Source organism: Lolium perenne, chromosome 7 (genome assembly GCF_019359855.2).
Source record: "Lolium perenne isolate Kyuss_39 chromosome 7, Kyuss_2.0, whole genome shotgun sequence".
In the NCBI taxonomy this organism is placed as follows: Eukaryota; Viridiplantae; Streptophyta; class Magnoliopsida; order Poales; family Poaceae; genus Lolium; species Lolium perenne.
In genome coordinates, this window is record NC_067250.2 from 265,264,876 (window position 1) to 265,272,205 (window position 7,330).

Genomic DNA, 7,330 nt, shown 5'->3' on the forward strand with positions numbered 1-7,330 from the left:
TTCTTCATCGACAAATTATCAGGTTCCTCCCCTGAAACTATATTTTTATTCCATCACATCTTATGTGCTTTACTTGGAGCGTCTGTATGCTTTTGTTTTTGTTTGTGTTTGAATAAATGCTTGTGTGGGAGAGAGACACGCTCCGCTGGTTCGTATGAACACACGTGTTCTTAGCTCATAATATTCATGGCGAAGGTTGAAACTGCTTCGTTAAATTATTATATGGTTGGAATTGGAAAAGGCTACATGTAGAAATTGGTGTGATGTCTTGAATAATGTGATACTTGGCAATTGTTGTGCTCTTGTTTAAGCTCTTGCATCATATACCTTGCACCCATTAGTGAGGAAATACATAGAGCTTGTTAAAATTTGGGTTTGCATGAGTGGTTTCTCTAGAGTCTAGATATTTTCTAGTAAGATGTTTGAACAACAAGGAAGACGATGTATAGTTTTATAATGCTTGTAATATGTCTTTTATGTGAGTTTTGCTGTACTAGTTCGTGCTTGTGTTTGCTTCAAACAACCTTGCTAGCCTAAACCTTGTATCGAGAGGGAATACTTCTCATGCATCCAAATCCTTGAGCCAAACAACACTATGCCATTTGTGTCCACCATACCTACCTACTACATGGTATTTTCCGCCATTCCAAAGTAAATTGCTTGAGTGCTACCTTTAAAATTCCATCATTCACCTTTGCAATATATAGCTCATGGGAAAAATAGCTTAAAAACTATTGTGGTATTGAATATGTAATTATGCACTTTATCTCTTATTAAGTTGTTTGTTGTGCGATAACCATGTTCACTGGGGACGCCATCAACTATTCATTGTTGAATTTCATGTGAGTTGCTATGCATGTCCGTCTTGTCTGAAGTAAGAGAGATCTACCACCCTATGGTTAAGCATGCATATTGTTAGAGAAGAACATTGGGCCGCTAACTAAAGCCATGATCCATGGTGGAAGTTTCAGTTTTGGACATATATCCTCAATCTCATATGAGAAAATTATTAATTGTTGTTACATGCTTATGCATAAAAGAGGAGTCCATTATCTGTTGTCTATGTTGTCCCGGTATGGATGTCTAAGTTGAGAATAATCAATAGCGAGAAATCCAATGCGAGCTTTCTCCTTAGACCTTTGTACAAAGCGGCATAGAGGTACCCCTTTGTGACACTTGGTTAAAACATGTGCATTGTGATGATCCGGTAGTCCAAGCTAATTAGGACAAGGTGCGGGCACTATTAGTATACTATGCATGAGGCTTGCAACTTGTAAGATATAATTTACATGATACATATGCTTTATTACTACCGTTGACAAAATTGTTTCATGTTTTCAAAATCAAAGCTCTAGCACAAATATAGCAATCGATGCTTTCCTCTTTGAAGGACCATTCTTTTACTTTTATTGTTGAGTCAGTTCACCTATCTTTCTCCACCTCAAGAAGCAAACATTTGTGTGAACTGTGCATTGATTCTTATATACTTGCTTATTGCATTTGTTATATTGCTTTGCATTGACAACTATCCATGAGATATACATGTTACAAGTTGAAAGCAACCGCTGAAACTTAATCTTCCATTGTGTTGCTTCAATGTCTCTACTATGAATTTATTGCTTTATGAGTAACTCTTATGCAAGACTTATTGATGCTTGTCTCGAAAGTACTATTCATGAAAAGTCTTTGCTATATGATTCACTTGTTTACTCATTGCATTTACATTGTTTCGAATCGCTGCATTCATCTCATATGCTTTACAATGGTATGATTAAGATTATGTTGGTAGCATGTCACCTCAGAATTTATCTTTTATCGTTTACCTACTCGAGGACGAGTAGGAACTAAGCTTGGGGATGCTGATACGTCTCCAACGTATCTATAATTTCCGATGTTCCATGCTTGTTTTATGACAATACCAACATGTTTTGTTCACACTTTATATCATTTTCATGCATTTTCCGGAACTAACCTATTAACAAGATGCCACGGTGCCAGTTCTGTTTTCTGCTGTTTTTGGTTCCGTAAAGGCTGTTCGGGCAATATTCTCGGAATTGGACGAAATCAACGCCAAACCTCCTATTTTTCCCGGAAGCGTCCAGAACACCGAAGAAGAGTCGGAGAGGGGCCAGGGGGCCACCACACCACATGGCGGCGCGGGCCAGGCCTAGGCCGCGCCGGCCTAGGGTGTGGCGCCCCCAGGTGCCCCCCTGCGCCGCCTCTTTGCCTATAAAAGCCCTTTCGACCTAAAAACGCAGTACGATTGACGAAAACCACAGAAACCTTCCAGAGCCGCCGCCATCGCGAGGCCAAGATGCGGGGACAGAGTCTCTGTTCGGCACGCCGCCGGAGCGGGAAGTGCCCCGGAAGGCTTCTCCATCGACAACGCTGCCATCTCCACCGCCATCTTCATCACCCGCTTTGCTCCCATGAGGAGGGAGTAGTTCTCCATCGAGGCTCGGGGCTGTACCGGTAGCTATGTGGTTAATCTCTCTTCTATGTACTTCAATACAATGATCTCATGAGCTGCTTTACATGATTGAGATTCATATGAGTTTTGTATCACTACTATCTATGTGCTACTCTAGCAAAGTTATTAAAGTAGTTCTATTCCTCCTGCACGTGTGTAAAGGTGACAGTGTGTGCACCGTGTTAGTACTTGGTTTATGCTATGATCATGATCTCTTGTAGATTGCGAAGTTAACTATTGCTATGATAATATTGATGTGATCTATTCCTCCTACATATGCATGAAGGTGACAGTGTGCATGCTATGTTAGTACTTGGTTTAGTCTGTTGATCTATCTTACACTATAAGGTTACTTAAATATGAGCATTATTGTGGAGCTTGTTAACTCCGGCATTGAGGGTTCGTGTAATCCTACGCAATGTGTTCATCATCCAACAAAAGTGTAGAGTATGCATTTATCTATTCTGTTATGTGATCAATGTTGAGAGTGTCCACTAGTGAAAGTGTAATCCCTAGGCCTTGTTCCTAAATCCTGCTGCGTTACTACTGCTTGTTTACTGTTTTACTGCGTTACTACTGCTGCAATACTACCACCATCAACTACACGCCAGCAAGCTATTTTCTGGCACCGTTGCTCTTTGCTCATATATATTCATACCACCTGTATTTCACTATCTCTTCGCCGAACTAGTGCACCTATTAGGTGTGTTGGGGACACAAGAGACTTCTTGCTTTGTGGTTGCAGGGTTGCATGAGAGGGATATCTTTGACCTCTTCCTCCCTGAGTTCGATAAACCTTGGGTGATCCACTTAAGGGAAAACTTGCTGCTGTTCTACAAACCTCTGCTCTTGGAGGCCCAACACTGTCTACAGGAAAGGAGGGGGAACGTAGACATCAGTAATCACAAATAAAGGTGCATAAGAAATCATAGTTGGTGATGGCAAACTTTGTTCTTGGTCAGAGAATAATTAACAGATTATATTTATCTCATTGAGCAGCGCTCTCATGTTAAAGTTTATATGGCACAACTTGCATACTCAATCATAATAGTCTCCTTGTAATCATTGATAACTTGCAAAGCTATATTCATTCAGATAAAACTTGAACTAAACAAAGAAGAATAAAAGACATGATGAAGCAAATCACAATATAATGGTTTGATCACAACTACACAAATGCTTGCTTGAGATGGAGGGAAATAGGTTTACTGACTCAACATAATAGTAAAAGACAGGCCCTTCGCAGAGGGAAGCAGGGATTAAATCATGCGCTAGAGCTTTTTCAGTTTTGAAATCATATAAAGAGAATAAAAGTAACATTTTGAGAGGTGTTTGTTGTTGTCAACGACTGGTAGTGGGTACTCTAACCCCCTTGCCAGACAACCTTCAAAGAGCGGCTCCCATATTATTTTCATTTTATGTGGCACTCCTTCCAACCTTTCTTTCACAAACCATGGCTAACCGAATCCTCGGGTGCCTGCCAACAATCTCATACCGTGAAGGAGTGCCTTTTTATTTTAGTTTTATTATGATGATGACACTCCCCCCAACCTTTGCTTACACAAGCCATGGCTAACCGAATCCTTCGGGTGCCGTCCATCAATCACATACCATGGAGGAGTGTCTATTTAGTTTAATTAATTTGGGACTGGGAATCCCATTGCCAACTCTTTTTGCAAAATTATTGGATAAACGGATGAAGCCGCTAGTCCATTGGTGAAAGTTGCCCAACAAGATTGAAAGATAAAACACCACATACTTCCTCATGAGCTATAAAACATTGACACAAATAAGAGATACTAAGTTTTGAATTGCTTAAAGGTAGCACATGAAGTATTTACTTGGAATGGCAGAAAATACCATGTAGTAGGTAGGTATGGTGGACACAAATGACATAGGTTTGGGCTAAGGTTTGGACGCACGAGAAGTATTCCCTCTCAGTACAGGTTTTTGGCTAGCACGGTTAATTAGCAAGCATAAGAGTTGAGGGAAACAAACAAATATACATGTGATAGAAACAATCATGCATCTTCCTTGTAAGCACAAACAATTTTAACTTCAGAATAATAAGCTATGAGCTAACAAGAAAGAAAGACAATGAAACAACTACATGTATTTCTCTTTTCTACTTAAACCTCAAAGTGTTGTTGCTATTGACCAATGCTAAGTTTGCCAAAACCAAATAGATTTATTCAATGCTCCCAAAGTGATACCAATACTAATGACAAGATAAATCATATAATAGAGATTGCAAACTAAAATAAGATGTGCAAAATGTAAATGATAAGACTTCTCATTAATATTCCATAACGATAACTCACACCAAGGGATACATAGACAACCAACTAAAGGAGAGATACTTCCAAACTGCAACCCATCTTATATGATAACTTCCCTACTCATGATATGACACTACTTGACAGTAAAAAGTAAAAGATAGTGATGATGTGATACCGCGGCACTCCCCCAAACTTGGAACAAACCAAGGGGATGCCAATACCGATGATGAGTTACTCCTTCGGCGATGGTGGTGATGAACTCCTGACAAGCTTCTCAATAAGCTCCTGAAGCTCATCAATCTTGTATGTGAGATTGCGAATCATCTCCGAATTGTGCTCGACGCGGTTAAGAAGTCTGTCCGACGGCGAGTCCCAACTCTTGGAGTTATTTCCCCACTCTTCACCCTCAGGCTTCCTCCCTCCTGCAGTGTTAGAGCGATCTATATCCCAATGGCTAGGCAATGCTGCCTTTGGAGTCCCTTCAATTTGATTATTGAAAATTAGATTGTGGAAGGGATGGTGAATGCCTGATAGAGATGTTTTCAGAGCTAGGTAATGACGTGGAACCGCTCCTCCAGTGCGAATTCTTGCGCTCTTGTTTGCACTAAAAGGGTTGTCCACCACCTTGATGCTTGCGATGGTAGCACGCGGGTGTGCGCGCGAATCTTCCTCCACCTCTTCTTCATCCTCTTCCTTGACATCCTTGTCCTCCTCTTTCCACCCAAGATCTCGATTATCTTCATCCGGAAACTCCTTGCCCTTGTTCTTGGAGACCATGGTGCTTCTAAACTGAAAACAGATCCTGGCAGAAACAGCTCGAAACAAAACACGTCGAGAAAACGATATACGGACCTCCAGGGGTCCGGGGGATTATATAGCAAAAAATTTCACGACAAAAGGAAAGTACCAGATCGAACCAGAGTCGGAAAGGGGCGACGAGGCGGCCAGACCATAGGTCGGCGCGGGCCCAGGCCAGGCCGCGCCGGCCTATGGTGGCACACCCTCGTGCGTCTTTTCCACTCCGTTTCGATCTCGTAATTTTTCATATTTTCCAAAAACAACAAAAATATTGTTCGGAAAGTAAATTGCGTACTTTTCATTACCAGTACTGTTACCTATTCAAAGTCGAGTTCTGGCGGCCTGTCAATTTGCCCTTTTATGAAAGCCTCCGGTGTTTCCACTCGAATAATATCAACATCAACATTATAGGAATCACCTGAGATATAATGCTTGAGTCTTTGTCCATTCACCACTTGCGTGGCATTGCCTTGGAGAGAGCTAATTTTAATTGCTCCTGAACGATACACCTCCTCAACAACATACGGTCCTTCCCATTTCGAGAGTAATTTCCCTGCAAAGAATCTGAGACGAGACCGATACAATAGGACTTTATCCCCAATATTAAATTCTCTTTTGATAATCCTTCTATCATGCCATTTTTTAACTTTCTCTTTAAAGAGTTTAGCATTTTCATAAGCTTCACTTCTCCATTCATCTAAAGAACTCAATTGCAACAACCTCTTATTACCGGCAAGTTTAGGATCTTTATTTAATTCTCTAACAACCCAATAAGCTTTGTGTTCTAGTTCTAAAGGTAAATGACAAGCTTTTCCGTAAACCATTTTATAAGGTGACATTCCCATGGGATTTTTATAAGCAGTTCTATAAGCCCATAGTGCATCCTTCAATTTACTAGTCCAATTCTTTCTAGTTTTATTAACAGTCTTTTGCAAGATAGATTTAATCTCTCTATTTGATAATTCTACTTGCCCACTAGTTTGAGGATGATAAGCGGAAGCAATTCTATGATTAATACCATACCTAGCAAGAGTTTTTCTAAAACCACCATGAATAAAATGAGAACCTCCATCAGTCATAATATATCTAGGCACTCCAAATCTAGGAAAAATAATGTCTAAAAGCATTCTTAAAGAGGTCTCACCATCAGCACTTTTTGTAGGTATGGCTTCCACCCATTTAGTAACATAATCAACAGCAACAAGTATATGAGTGTTACCTTCTGAAGACGGAAAAGGTCCCATGAAGTCAAATCCCCAACAATCAAATGGTTCAATAACAAGAGTATAATTCATAGGCATTTCATTACGTCTGGAGATATTACCAACCCTTTGGCATTCATCACAAGATAAAATAAACTTTCTCGCATCCCTGAAGAGAGTTGGCCAATAAAAACCTGATTGTAGAACCTTTTGCGCGGTTCTTTCTCCGGCGTGATGTCCTCCATAAGCACTACCATGACATTTACTCAATATCTCTTGTTGTTCATATTCGGGAACACATCTTCGCATAATACCATCCACTCCTTCTTTATATAAGTGTGGGTCATCCCAGAAATAATGCCTCAAGTCATAAAAGAATTTCCTTCTTTCTTTGAAATTTGAAAAGGTTGGAGGCAAGTACTTGGAAACAATAAAGTTAGCATAATCAGCATACCAAGGACCTGTCTCGCGAGCTCACCTTTATTACAGCCAATTGTTCATTTGGAGAACTATCATTAACGAGAGCAGGATCATAAGCAATATTTTCCAATCTAGACAAATTATCGGCAACGGGATTATCG